This window comes from Bos indicus x Bos taurus, chromosome 6, assembly GCF_003369695.1.
Source record: "Bos indicus x Bos taurus breed Angus x Brahman F1 hybrid chromosome 6, Bos_hybrid_MaternalHap_v2.0, whole genome shotgun sequence".
NCBI classification, from domain to species: Eukaryota; Metazoa; Chordata; class Mammalia; order Artiodactyla; family Bovidae; genus Bos; species Bos indicus x Bos taurus.
The window spans coordinates 30,206,403-30,220,892 of NC_040081.1; the positions used below are offsets into that span (position 1 = coordinate 30,206,403).

At 37.6% G+C, this 14,490-nt stretch overlaps 1 protein-coding gene across 5 annotated transcripts in view; it reads right to left on the minus strand.

Moving 5' to 3' along the window:
• Window positions 1-14,490, minus strand: part of PDLIM5 (PDZ and LIM domain 5) — a 234,233-nt gene that overhangs the window by 70,664 nt on the left and 149,079 nt on the right. The window lies entirely within an intron of this gene.

Consider the following 14,490-nt stretch of genomic DNA (forward strand, 5'->3'; position numbering starts at 1 on the left):
AGCAAAGTTATTTATTTTAGCCAAGGAAACTGTCTGTCATCAGGAAAAATGGGAATCTTCTGCCGGCTTCCCAACAACAAATATGCATTCATTTGTAATTATGATTTCCCCTCTGGTAAGTTAAATTAACAAAACCTCAGGTGGAAATTTCTGACGCCCTTAATCACAAGCTAAATGTATTAATTTCAACTGCCTTTGGTTTTTTTTTTATCAGCCTAAAAACATTATTTGAGCCTGTTAATTCTACATTTATTATAATTTCATCTTGAAGATAATTTAAAAATAAGCAAATAGGGAATCCTTGATTTGCACATGGAAGGGCTGAGGGGACTGACTGTCAGAAGCTAAAAGAAGATTATGAAATAAAGAATAACATGATCCAAAATGAGGTTTGATTTTTTGTGAGAGCAAATAAAAGAAACTGGGTCAAAGAAATTTTACTTGGAGCTTTGTACTTCACCGAAACAAGGAAAAGAAGGAAATACAAATGGAGACCTTGAAAGAACTGGAACTTATTTGCATGGGGAAAGAATTTGTTCTTTGTTGTTTTATCTCATTCTCTCTCTCTCTCTTTTTAATGGGGTTTAGTTGCTTTACAATGTTGTAGTAGTTTCTGCTGTACAGCCAAGTGAATCAGCTATGTGTATATTCATACCCCTCCTTTTTGGATTTCCTTCCCATTTACGTCACCACAGAGTATGAAGCAAAGCTTTCTTCAGCACCTTTCAAATTCTGCCTTAGCTTTCATGCATTTCTCTGATCTTCCTTTTCTGTAATGGATGTTACATTATTAAATGTCCAGTCTTAGTATTATATGAACTCTTTTTGTTGTGTTCAGTTACCCAGTCGCGTCTGACTCTTTGTGACCCCATGGACAGCAGCATGCCAGGCCTTCCTGTCCTTTACCATATCCCGGAGTCTGCCCAAGTTCATGTCCATTGCATCAGTGATGCCATTGAGCCATCTCATCCTCTGACACCCTCTTTTTCTTCTGCCCTCAATCTTTCCCGGCATCAGGGACTTTTCCAATGAGTCGGCTGTTAGCATCAGATAACCAAAATACTGGAGCTTCAGCTTCAGCACCAGTCCTTCCAACAAGTATTCAGGGTTGATTTCCCTTAAGATTAACTGGTTTGATCTCCTTCCTTTCCAAGAGATTTTCAGGAGTCTTCTCCAGCACCACAGTTCCAAGGCATCAATTCTCTGACATTCTGCCTTCTTGATGGTACAGCTCTCATAATCATACCTGACCACTGGGAAGACCATAGCCTTGATTTTACAGACCTTAGTTGGCAGAGTAATGTCTCTGCTTTCCAACACGCTGTTATATTTGTTTTAGCTTTCCTGCCAAGAAGCAATCATCTTCTGATTTCATGGCTGCAGTCACCATCCGCAGTGATTTTAGAGTCCAGGAAGAGGAAATGTCACTACTTCCACCTTTCCCCCTTCTATTTGCCAGGAAGTAATGGGGCCAGATGCCGTGATGTTAGGTTTTTTAATATTTAGTTTTGAGCTGGCTCTTTCACTCTCCTCCTTCACCCTCATCAAGAGGCTCTTTAGTTCTTCTTCGCTTTCTGCCATTTGAATAGCATCATCGCATGTCTGAGGTTGTGGCTGTTTCTCCCGTGTATCTTGATTCCAGTATGTAACTCATCCAGCCCAGCATTTCTCATGATGTGCTCAGTGTATAGGTTAAACAAACAGGGTGACAGCAGACAGCCCTGTCGTACTCTTTTCTCCATCTTGAACCAATCATTTGTTCTATAAAGGGTTCTAACTGTTGCTTCTTGACCCGTATACAGGTTTCTCAGGAGACAAGTAAGGTGGTCTGGTATTTCCATCTCTTTATGAGCTTTCCCCAGTTTGTTATGATCCACACAGTCAAAAACTTTAGCATAATCAATGAAACAAGAAATAGCTGTTTTTCTGGAATTCCTTGCTTTCTCTATGATCCAGCGAATGTCAGCAATTTGATCTCTGGTTTCTCTTCCTTTTCTAAACCCAACTTGGACAACTGGAAGTTCTTGGTTTGCATAATGCTGAAGCCTAGCATGCAAGATCTTAAGCATGACCTTACTAGCATGGCAGATAAGTGCGACTGTCCGATGCTTAGCACATTCTTTAGTACTACCTTTCTTGGGAACTGGGAAGAGGATTAACCTTTTCCAGTCCTGTGGCCACTGCTGGGTCTTCGGGATTTGCTGACATATTGAATGCAACACGTTGACAGCACTATCCTTTAGGATTTTGAAGTCTTTAGTTATCTATATTTCTTGATCTCTTTAGAGAAAATATAGCATGGGTTCTAAAGATAACATAGATAAAGAATGAGTATATATTTATACTATGTCTATAAAAATACCAATATAATATAAAGATTTTAAGGTATAATACCAACTTGAAAATCACTTGTAACTATTCCTGATAAAAGTCCATCTCCCTCACTAACAGCAGGGTACTTTGCACTAACCTTAGCTCCTCTCACTGCGCATCATCAATGTCATCACTGAATCATTCCTATTAGTGATTTCAATGATTTCTACTATATAGTTAGGAACAGTTTCTTGTATGGGGCAAAAATCTGCCATTTTGTAGTGGTAATGTAATCCTAATATTATAAAAAGAATTTATGATGAAAGTATTTTTCCAAATTCAGATTAAAATAATGTATTATTCGATAGTATTGAGTCAATCTGTTATCTATTTGAAAATATAAATAAATCTTTCTGAATGCCGTGTTCAACAGCCACCCAGTGTGAGTCCTTGGAAAAGCCAGGTATCCTGGGAAAGTCACTATACCGCCCCATGTCCAGCGAGAATGTTCTTCCAGCATTAGAGAACAGAAGCCACTGGCCACGTGCTCTCTGGCTAAATATTCTGGATCATACATCCTGAGCTCTCCCATTCAACCATTCATTGCATCCATTCATTCATTCAACAACAGAATCTTATTTGAAGTCCCATTTCACACCGTGCATGCTGCCCACTGTAATTTCCGGTTCTCATGGAATTTATGGTCTAAAGTCCACTTTTCTGCAAAACAGACCCCAAGGATCAAGTCCATCGTACTTCCCATCTCTATTTATCTGCCACAAATACTACCCATTGAGTCATCCATCCATCATCTTCTGAACTCTTATTTCTTTACTGTTTTATGTCTCTTGGTCTGATCCATTTCCCATATCTCTCAGACCTCACAAACCCTCTGCCATTCTAGATCTTCCTTGCTGTCCCTCAGAGGTCCCTTTTTTCTCATACTGCTAAGTTTATAAACCTAGAGATGGAGCAAATGTCCTTCTCCTTACTTTTTACACCATCAATCATCTTTGGTCCTGCAATATGCTGAGTGCTTCGGGGCCTGGGTCATTAGACTACACCGCTGACTCTGCACCCACTCACTGTCTGGCCTTAATCCTGCCCACTGTTGGCTTTAGCCCTGGGCTCACTGTCTTTCTCTTTACCCCATTCCAACCATCTTCCTGATGACCTCAATGTTATCATGCTGAATCACTAAATAATCAGACTGCTGCATTCTTTAACTTCTTCAGTTCAGTGATAATTCCTCTACAGTTAGGTCACAGGCCTGGAATGCCACAACCACGCACTCCGGAATTCATAACCTTTACTTTTTCATCAGCAAGTCTAACATGCCTAAAATCTATATTTAAAATACCCTTTTCCCCAACTCATTCCTCTACATCTTGACTCCCTTAGCTTTTTTACTGTACTGAGTTGATTTGTCAATTTCACTGACTTTTACCAACTGAATTAATGCTTACCAAATTCACTGACTCAGCAATTTTCCATTATCTATCAACAACCCCCCTTATTTCTAAACTCCTGCCAGTTCTTCCTCTAAAATATAAACCAGTTCAAGTCTCTACAGCTCTATTAGAACTTTCATGGCCTGAGTGACTATCATCTCTTGACTGAATGAAGAAAATACACAGAACTAGCCTTCTGTTTTCATTATTTCTCCTTTATAATTAAGTTTCCATAGTATTCAGAATGATCTTTTAAAAAACTGACATCAGATGTTACTCCCATGATTAAAATCCTATATTTGGTTTCTTATTTGTGATAAGAATCTAAATCCCTTAATGTTATACACAAGGCAATAAATGCTCTGGCATTTATTTACTCAGTTGCTTATCAATCTCCACAGCCATCTATGAGGCCTGAGACTAAGGGAGAGTGTTTGTGGAAGAAGATGGAGCTATGGATTTTAGTCAAGGAACTAGCTCATATTATCCGCTAAAAACAAGCACTTATATAATTGCCTCTGACCCAAAGACCACTCAAATGTCCCATGATTTTTCAGTTGATTTTGTTGGGGTTAGCTATATAACTGTCAAAGACTAAACATAATAAACATTAAACATAATATGCTCATGAGAGTTTACTAGCACAGAACAGAACTATTACTTGCTTATAATTTCAGAGGCCATGTGACGTGACAAACTCATATTGGGTTCATTTTCCTCCAAAATCCCTAGTTTTTCAGATATTTGTTTTTGATAACTTTATCCCACTCCTCCCAATATGTTCAAGAGGAGCAAATGATTTGATCTAAACTGCACGTAACCATATCAAATTTCTTTCCTTCCTTTAAAAAAACAAAACTAGATTTGGTCCATTTTCCTACATGTCAATATATTATTGAGGAGGATCTGGTATGAAACATACTTGCTATACCTTCCTGCTTCATATTAGCTACAAATTAAGGCAGTCAGCTGTAGAAGGGTTCTTCATCCAAGCCACTGACTCATCTCCAAACAATGTCCTTTCATTAAACTCCTTCAACCTGTTATGAATCTACTTGATAATCATTAGCCTCATTTTATCATTAAATTCAAGACGATCATAAAAGCTTTTGATAACTGTTAAAATTAAGATCTCCCCCAATCTATCCAAAATGGGTTAATTGGGTGTGATCTGTTTCTTCAGAACTTAATTCTGGGTCACAGCAATCCTGCCCTCCTCATCTCAGTGCTCACTAGATGGTTTTTAAGAATGCTTTCGAGGCCTTTTTTTTCATGTGACCTCAAGCTCAAACTAATTTATAGTTTAGAAGCAGACCTTTTTCCTTTTTAAAACCTAGCACCATATTTTCTGTTACCAGTGTTCTACTTTCTTCTCCATCCTCCAGACTTTAAAAAAAAAATTATATTACTTAGCAAATCCATAAGTTCTCTAAATACTTAGTCTTTTTCTCTCAGTGATTTATAGCCTATTTGTTGTTCAGTCACTCAGTCGTGTCCAACTCTTTGTAACCCCAAGGACTACAGCATGCCAGGCTTCCCTGTCCTTCACCATCTCCCGGAGTTTGCTCAAACTCATATCCATTGAGTCAGTGATACCATCCAACCATCTCATCCTCTGTCATCCCCTTCTCCTCCTGCCTTCAATCTTTCCCAGCATCAGGGTCTTTTCTAATCAATCAGTTCTTCGCATGAGGTAGCCGAAGTATTGGAGCTTTAGCTTCAGCATCAGTCCTTCCAATGAATATTCAGGACTGATTTCCTTTAGGATGAACTGGTTGGATCTCCTTGCTGTCCAAGGGACTTTTAAGAGTCTTCTCCAACACCACACCACAGTTCAAAAGCATCAATTCTTTGGCGCTCTGCCTTTCTTATGGTCCAACTCTCACATGATACATGACTACTGGAAAAATCATAGCTTTGACTAGACAGACCTTTGTCAGTAAAGTAATGTCTCTGTTTTTTGATACGCTGTTAGGTTTGTCACAGCTTTTCTTCCAAGGAGCAAATGACTTTTTACCCTTTATGACTGCATTCACTATCTGCAGTGATTTTGGAGCCCAAGAAAAGAAAGTCTGTCCCTGTTTCCATTGTCTCCCCATCTATATGCCATGAAGTGATGGTGCCATGACCTTAGTTTTTTGAATACTGAGTTTTAAGCCCATTTTAGGGATTAGGGAGTACCTTAAGAAAAACTTCCTACCTGGGCTTCAATCTTCTCCAGAACATAAACAAACATAAACTTCTTCGGTATTTATTTCTGGGTTTGAGTGATTTTTGTTTGCCTGTTAATATCTTTCAACAACCAGCATTTATTATTTTAATAATAATCCTTGACAATGTTTTATATATATATATATATACATTAAACATTTTTTAATCTCTTAAATTAACACTGTCTGGTTGTTTTATCTTTCACATTTAAATGACTATTATGTGTATGTACATTTTCTTAACATGTTTGTGGTACTGCTTCAATATCCCTACTTGTATCACTGCTAAGAGATCTGATGATATTAACAAGAGATATTTGATTCCATTGTTGTAAGCAAAGGGTAAGTTTGAGTACACCAACTTCGCTTAAAAGTCTTGCTTCTTTGTATCAAAACTTCCAGTTTACCCATTATCTGAACAGTGACATACAACTACCTGAAGCCATTAAAATCTTTCAGAAATTTATCCTCAAACATTTTTCCTATCCTAGAATTATTAGGATATTAGAGTAATAAATATGTGAAAAGATAAAATACATATGTAACACTAACTCAAAAATTGTTGAGGTGTTGTCCTAGCTTGAACATAACTTTAAAGAAATGATTACAGACTCTTCAGAAGTATTAGATTAGATGTATTGGGAGATGAACACATATCAAAATTGGACAAAGAAGCAGCACTCAATGTATACCTGTTAATAGATATAAAAAAGAGAAATACAACAGAGAAAATATAGACAATTAAGATTGCTCATAAGAATAATGTAACTTGAAAACAGTTCTTTAATTTGACTAGGAAGAAGAAAATTAAGACATACGTGAATGTTCATACCTATCATATGTTTTATGCTATACTATGCAACAAATTATTTCAATTTCCTTTTATAAAATCCCTGGTAGCTCAGCTGGTAAAGAATCTGCCTGCAATGCAGGAGACACCAGTTAGATTTCTGGGTCACGAAGATCCACTGGAGAAGGGCTAGGTTACCCATTCCAATAGTCTTGCCTGGAGAATTCCATGGCAGAGAAGCCTGGCAGGCCACAGTCCATGGGGTCACAAAGAGTTGGACACAACTGAGAGACTAACACATACCCATTCCAGTATTCTTGGGCTTCCCTGGTGGTTCAGACAGTAAAGAATCTGCTTGCAATGCGGGAGACCTAGGTTTGATCCTGGGTTGGGAAGATCCCCTGGAAAAGGGAATGGCTACCCACTCCAATATTCTGGTCTGGAGAATTCCAGGGACTGAATATGTATAGTCCATGGGGTCACAAAGAGATAGACACGACTAAGCTATTTTCACTTCACCATCATAATAAACACACCTTCACATAAAGGTAGAAAAACTTGGGGTTTTGAAACTTTCAATGCGATGGAAACATGTAAAACTGAATGGCAGTCAAAGATAGAATATTAAGTCTTCCATCATGGGGAAGACTATTATCATTACCCCTAATCTTTTTAAATTATAATTTCTTTTGAATTAAAAAAAGTAAGCTGCAGGAAGTGTCTTTAACACTGAATTTTAAGAAAATAAGTTCCTTATATTTTCTTATTTAATTCAATAAAATAATTTTGAACTATTTAAGGTTAAGAGAAAAGAATTTATTGAAACAGCATCATAATAGAAGCACTGCTAGTCTGATAAAACTTCTAAAGAACTTAGTGCACATTCTGTACTTTGAAAGTCAATGCTTGCTTATTACAAACACTGATTTTCATGAAACAACTTCATAAATATTAGTCTTCACAGTTAAATTTGGAAAAAGTATTCAAGTATTTCCATAATTATATAGAAAATTAAACAATCTGTGTGTGAAAACAGAGTACATGGAACTATGTTTCTTGCTTCAATAATATACTTTTCTCACAAGGAGCTCAAGTGTAGTAATTACTTATGTTCAATAGATGGCGACTTTTACATTATAGTCATCAAACCAGTATTTGCATGTGTGCTGTGCTGTGCTTAGTCATTCAGTCGTGTCTGACTCTTTCCAACCCCATGGACTATAGCCCGCCAGGTTCCTCTATCCATCGGATTCTCCAGGCAAGAAAACTGGTGTGGCTTGCCATGCCCTCCTCCAGGGGATCTTCCTGACCCAGGGATCAAACCCAGGTCTCCCGCATTGCAGGTGGGTTCTTTACTGTCTGAGCCACCAGGGAAGCCCGTAGGACAATATAACCAACTAGTAGAAAATGAAAGGAGATAAATAAATTACAAACATCCCATATTTTGCAATAGACAATAATTACCATTTGGTTATATACCCATTTTTGAACCTGTGGTCTTTTTTTCCAGGTTAACACAATACTTTGCAGGAATGCATATGATAATATTATCAGCTAAGCAATTCTATCTGGTTATTAACGTTCCATTTTTGCTTTTAAAAATTAGACTGTGCTGTGAAAGTCTTTGTGTTCTGCGTTTTGGGACAAACCTGATTTTAACCTCATGAAAACATGTGAGATTATGAGCCAAGGAAATGATTCCTAATTTCTTTGTGTAGTTTTTAAATAATAATTTTAGGTAATTTACTCAAATGACACATGTCCTAATAAGAATATACAACAGAGTCCAGCATATTTGTGAAACAGCAATAATGAAGACATGCCCAGGTTAGCAAACTGTGTTTCTTCATTAATCTATTTCTACACTTTCACTGCTGAGGGCTGCGGTTTAATCCCTGATCAAGGAACTAAGATCCCACAAGCTGAGAGGCTAAATAAATAAATAAATTTTTAAAAATCTGTTTTATGTGGATCCTGTGAATATCTGTGAACAACCTAGAATGTTTTAAAAACTTGCTGTAAATTGAGCCTGTTTGGAAAAATGTATGTAGGTTCTGCTGTCTAAATTTTCAATGAATGTACAAAGCTGACAAGTTTCTGTTTAAGAAGTAACATCTGTTCTGATGGCCTTCAACTGAAAATCACAGGGATGTAGTTAGTACCAAGGGACAGTCTGGAAGATTTTTTCCCCCCATAACCACTTCAGTTCTGTGTAATATAACTGGTGACTGGAGTTTGAACTGTTTTCTATCTAAAGGGAGAGGCAGTCACTCTTCCCTTGGCGAGTACATTTAAGTCTTTAGAAACTGGGAAACTACATCACACATTAATTCTTCAGCATAATCTGTGAAAAATCAGAACCCATCATTACCTGAACAAGAGAGAGAGAAAAAACAAAGACTAATGAAAGTATGTTTTGGTCATGATAATTTTAGAAATCTTTTTCGCTAAACTAAAAATACTACTTGGGTGGTGGTTTGGTGGTTTAGTCGCTAAGTCGTGTCTGACTCTTGCGACCCCATGGATTGTAACCTACCCGGCTCCTTTGTCCATGGGATTCTCCAGGCAAAAATACTGGAGTGGGTTGCCACTACCTTCTCCAAGGGATCTTCCTGATCCAGGAATAGAACTTGGGTCTCCTGCACTGCAGGCAGATACTTCACTGACCGAGCTAGGAGGGAAGCCCTCAAAATACTACTTTGTACTTATTTATGTAGACCTATGAGAGTGAAAGTATTAGTCCCTCACTCTTGTTGGAAGCTTTACCACGCTATGGACTAGCCTGGCAGGCTCCTCTGTCCATGGAGTTCTCCCGGTAAGAATAATGGAGTAGGTAGCCATTCCCTTCTCCGGGGGATCTTCTATACATGCATAAAAAATTTTTAATTTTTAGAAAAATATTTTACTACATATAGTAGAAACTGAGAAAATAGTGAGTCAAGAAAAATCATCCTTTGTATGGTGCTTGACACAATGTATTTTAGGTATATGATTCTAAAAGAATTAACTTTAAATAAAATTTTCTATGGCCTTCAATAATTCTCTATTATGGTCAGCCACATATTAATATTAGCTTTCAGTACATCTGATAATATGGAGGCTGAATTTTTTTTTTAATTAGTGTTTTAGATTATACTTTTAACTTGAAACATTTCCTTCATAATGATAAAATTTCTGTTGGCTTTTCCAATCAGAGCATTAAGCATTTCACATGCCTATTTCTAACAGTCATGTATTGTCACCTCACAGGAGTCATGGAGTTATTCATGTTAAAACAGACCAAAACCAGAAGGGAACATGGATTAACAAACAAATGTTCATTTAATATCTTCCACAACTATTCAACAGATAATAACAAGGGAAGAGCATCTACTTTTGCCAGTTAGATTGCCCATAGCAAAACAATTCTCCTTCCGAGCAGCTTAGGTATGGCTCTCCCTTATCCTCACTATAGATATTAATTCCTTGATATTTTTATGAAGCTTTGACCTTATTCTGAATTTTCACGCAAGTAAAAGTTACGTAAAACCTGTTGCAAACAATTTCTCTAAAACTGAACAGAGAATTGGAGGAATATGCAATTATATATAATTGGTACCATTAGTTATTGCTAATTAGAGCCAAATACGGGGGTGGTGAGGAACACAAAAAGCTTGTGTTCAAGGAGCTTACACTCTAGTTATGGATATAGGACATGGAGACAAACACTTAGTATGCCGGTCAGAAAAGGACGATCACAACAGAGGTAACAACAGTACTTCAACTGGGTCTAAGTCAGTGACTTTACTTTAGAATAGCTTTTTCTAAATGCTAATTTGTCAAAATGAATATTCGTATAGAAAGGCAGCTGGTGTGTATTATGGACTGAATTGTGTCCTTCCTCTAAATTCACGTTGAAGCCCTAACACCTAATGCAACAGTATTTTTGAGACAGGGTTTATAAGGAGGTAATTAAGGTTAAATGAGGTCATGACAGTTGAGGTTCTAATCCAAGATGACTGGTCTCCTTAAAGAAACACAAGAGACAGGCACCCAGAGCTCGCGCTTTTCACTAGTCCACAGAGCAAAGGCCATGCAAGGACAAGAGACACGCTGGCCAGCTTTCAGCCGGACATGGCATGCGGCAGCAGACACCTACCCTGGAGCACCTTGGTCTCGGACTTCTAGCTTTTGAAACTGTGAGAAAATTAATTTCTGTTGTTTAAGTCATCAGGTCTGGATATTTTCTTATGGCAGCCTCAGCGGACTAAGTAGTTCACTAGAGATGACGTTTACACTGTAAACACCCACTTGCAAATAGAATTTGTTTATTTATATACAGTTGCCCTTGAACACACGAATCTGAACTGCACTGGTCCACTTACAAGTGGATTTTTTTTTTTTTAACTAAATACATACTGTAGTACTACCCAATCTATCTTGGCTGAATCCAAGAATGCAGAACCACAGAAGAGGAGGGCTGACTGTAAAGTTATCTGTGTATTTTTTACTGTACAGGAGGTTGGCACCCCTAACTCCCTACACTGTTCAGAGAACAACTATATTTATATACTTAAATATTTATATTTACATATACATTTATGTATAAATGTCTAGGAAGAAACAGCATGCCTATTAGAATGCCTATTCCCTTCAATTTATGTTTCACTAAGACTTTTGTATTCAAGGAGCTCAAATTCTGGTTGGAGATGTAGGATATGTAGACAAATATCCATAACACAAATTAGAAAAGGAAGTGGGGTGGGGGGGCACTGTGGGTTAGAACCTGTGGCTACAGTGGCAGGTAGAATAAGATCTTGGAAGAGAAACATTTGCACTCGCCCCACTGTTCTCAGTGGCATTCCACTGGTCTTTTGGGAAGATGATGCTTGGTTCTGTGGAATTATTCACAGCACTAGAAGACACTTCTTCCCTTGGCCCCCCAGTAGCACCCTCCTGTCCTTGTGAGATCTCCGTTTATCTCATACATTTCCAAAGGCCATTCAGCTGCAGTATCCCTCCCAGGAGAGAAGAATTAGAGGTAAATTTTTAAAGATGTCCCTTGTGGCTCAGCTGGTAAAGAATCTGCCTGGGCTGGTCCGAAGGTAGTGAGTTATCTCAATTGATTGTTCACAGTCAGTTACAGATCGAACTCCTCATTCTACTCTTCCCCCCTTCTCACTACTGCACTTGACTAGTCTAAAAAAAAAAAGAAAGAAAGAATCTGCCTGTAATGCAGGAGACCTGGGTTCGATCCTTGGGTTGGGAAAATTCCCTGGAGAAGGGAAGGCTACCCACTCCAGTATTCTGGCCTAGAGAACTCCATAGACCGTATAATCCATGGGGTCGCAAAGAGTCGGACACGACCAAGTGACTTTCACTTTCACACCTTAAAGACGTAAAGGAAACAGCAGAAGTGTTCAAATAAAACGTATTATGTGGCTAATACATTTGATTCTAAAATGTTCCATATGGAAAATTATAAAAAATTTATTAAGTACTGTTTATTAGTTACAAGATCTTATCACATTTATTCAGTTAATATTTTTTTGTTTTGAAGCTTATTTCACTAATTCATTCCTATAGTCCTGATTATATCTGATTACTTTCTCCTTTTTTTTTTTTTGCCAGTAAACCTGCTTTATTTCAAGGATAAAAAATAAAACACTACAAACACTAAGGTAGGAAATAAAAGTTATTTATAATAGAAATACCTTTACCTACTTATTACTCCCAGGGTATTTCTGATGCAATTGGCAAATAGACATCCTTTCCTCAAGGCAGAGAAAAGTAAACATATCTTTGTTTTGAATTCCACACGTTTCAGGCTGCCCTAAACTGATCTTTCACTAATGATTTCCCTAAATGGTGTTTGTAATCTGGTCTGTGATGTAAAGAGAAGCAATGAGAAGTGTCCCAGAACGAACGATGAGAAGGTGAAGACCAGAACCACACTGAAGAGAACAGATACAAGTGAGGTTCAACCTGAGATGTAACAGAGCTAGCATGTACCCTCCAGTTCAGCCCTACCTGTGCTGCGACGGCCAGGCTTCCTCCCCACCCTCCCTCCAATCGCTTCACTGCCGGTGGGCAGCTCCAGGAAGGCTTGGAACAAGCGATGTCTGCAGCTGCAATGATGTGTGAAAACCAAGACAGTTTTTCACAGAGGACTAAGCTGTCAAAGTCATCACTAAAATATGAACAGAGCATTATATGCCACATTTCTATACATAAAAGTTCTGTTTTTAAGTGACTTTATGTGTGTTCTGGGGCATTCTGTTCCCTACAAATACGTTACAAGATACATTAGTGTCTCCCTTTTTTCATCTTCAATAGATCTCAATGGGAAATGCATTACATTGATCAGGGCTGGCACTAAGTATGTGGAGTAAACTTTATTTAGAAAGTTGATTACCTCCCTGATTCTTCATTTCCTAATTTTACTTGAAAGTGTTCAGGTATGATAATCACCTTTAAACTTCCCATATAAAATGCTGTGGGCAAAACAAACAAACAAACAAACAAAAAAATAAAATGCTGTGGACAGTATTGGGAACACATTTTATTTGTCTATATGGATTAAGAGTTATGTTTTGTATCATGCTTCCCCCCTCACATACCACATTCTGGCCACACCGTTCTTTCTGTTTTGTATACTTGCTCTGCTTCCTTCCACTTTGGGGTTCTCACACTTGTTTCCTCTGTCTTGAGCACTCATCCCAAGTCAAAAAATCACCTGGCTGACACCTTTTTCCCCTTCAGGGAATGCCATTAAGGTCATCTCCTCAATGTGTACATGTGTGATAAGGCGCTCAAGTCACGTCCAACTCTTTGCCAGGCTCCCCTGTCCATCCAAACAATTTAAGTGATCCCACCCTGCCTAAACCAGATTTCCTTTATATTAACTTACTATCTTGGTAACTTAATTATCACAGATGATCTTGTTTACATATTTATCTGCTATTGACTCCTAAATCCCTAGCACAGGGTGCTATGTGCTAGGGATTCAAGTATTCAGTAACTACTCATGTGAAAGAATGAAAGTAGGCAACAAATAAATATTTAAAATTTATAATATTTTAAATATACACTGGCAACTATAACAATTGCAAAATTATTTGGGGAAATCAATTCATCCCACATTTCTGAAAAACAAAAACATGAATAAAAGAAAACTCTCTTAACATCACAACTTTTACTAAACAAGCTCTCTAGGACTGTTTTTATCTGAGTTTTCCCAAAGGGCATAAGAATGTACAAAATGAGTAGGTTTCTGTTTCCACAAATAATTGTTTTTCAAGGTATTAACAACAAAAAAAAGATTGACTATGTGGGAGTCATTCTAGCTTCTGGCTGTTAAAATATTAAAAGAAAAAAATGGTGAAAATTCTTAAAAGTAACATTTCCAATTTTACATGAAAAACAAGCCTGTTGATAAAGAAAGTCTGTTGAAGAGAGGCAAACAAAAACAAGCTATAAATTAGGTCACTAGACTTACAACAATATTTTTGCAAGACGTTTTTATAATTTTTGGCTAGCTTTTAAGCTTGGAATATAAGATGTCCCAGGAGATTAACTGAGCACAGGAATTCAACCTCTGACAGGGTCAAACAGAATGTCCTTTGCGATCCTGGCTGAACATTTACCCGCATACTCATGGATCATTCCATTTATCTAAATCTATGGTTTCAATGAGACATTATTTTATTTTTAATTAGGTATGGTATTAAAACTCTAATTTTCAATG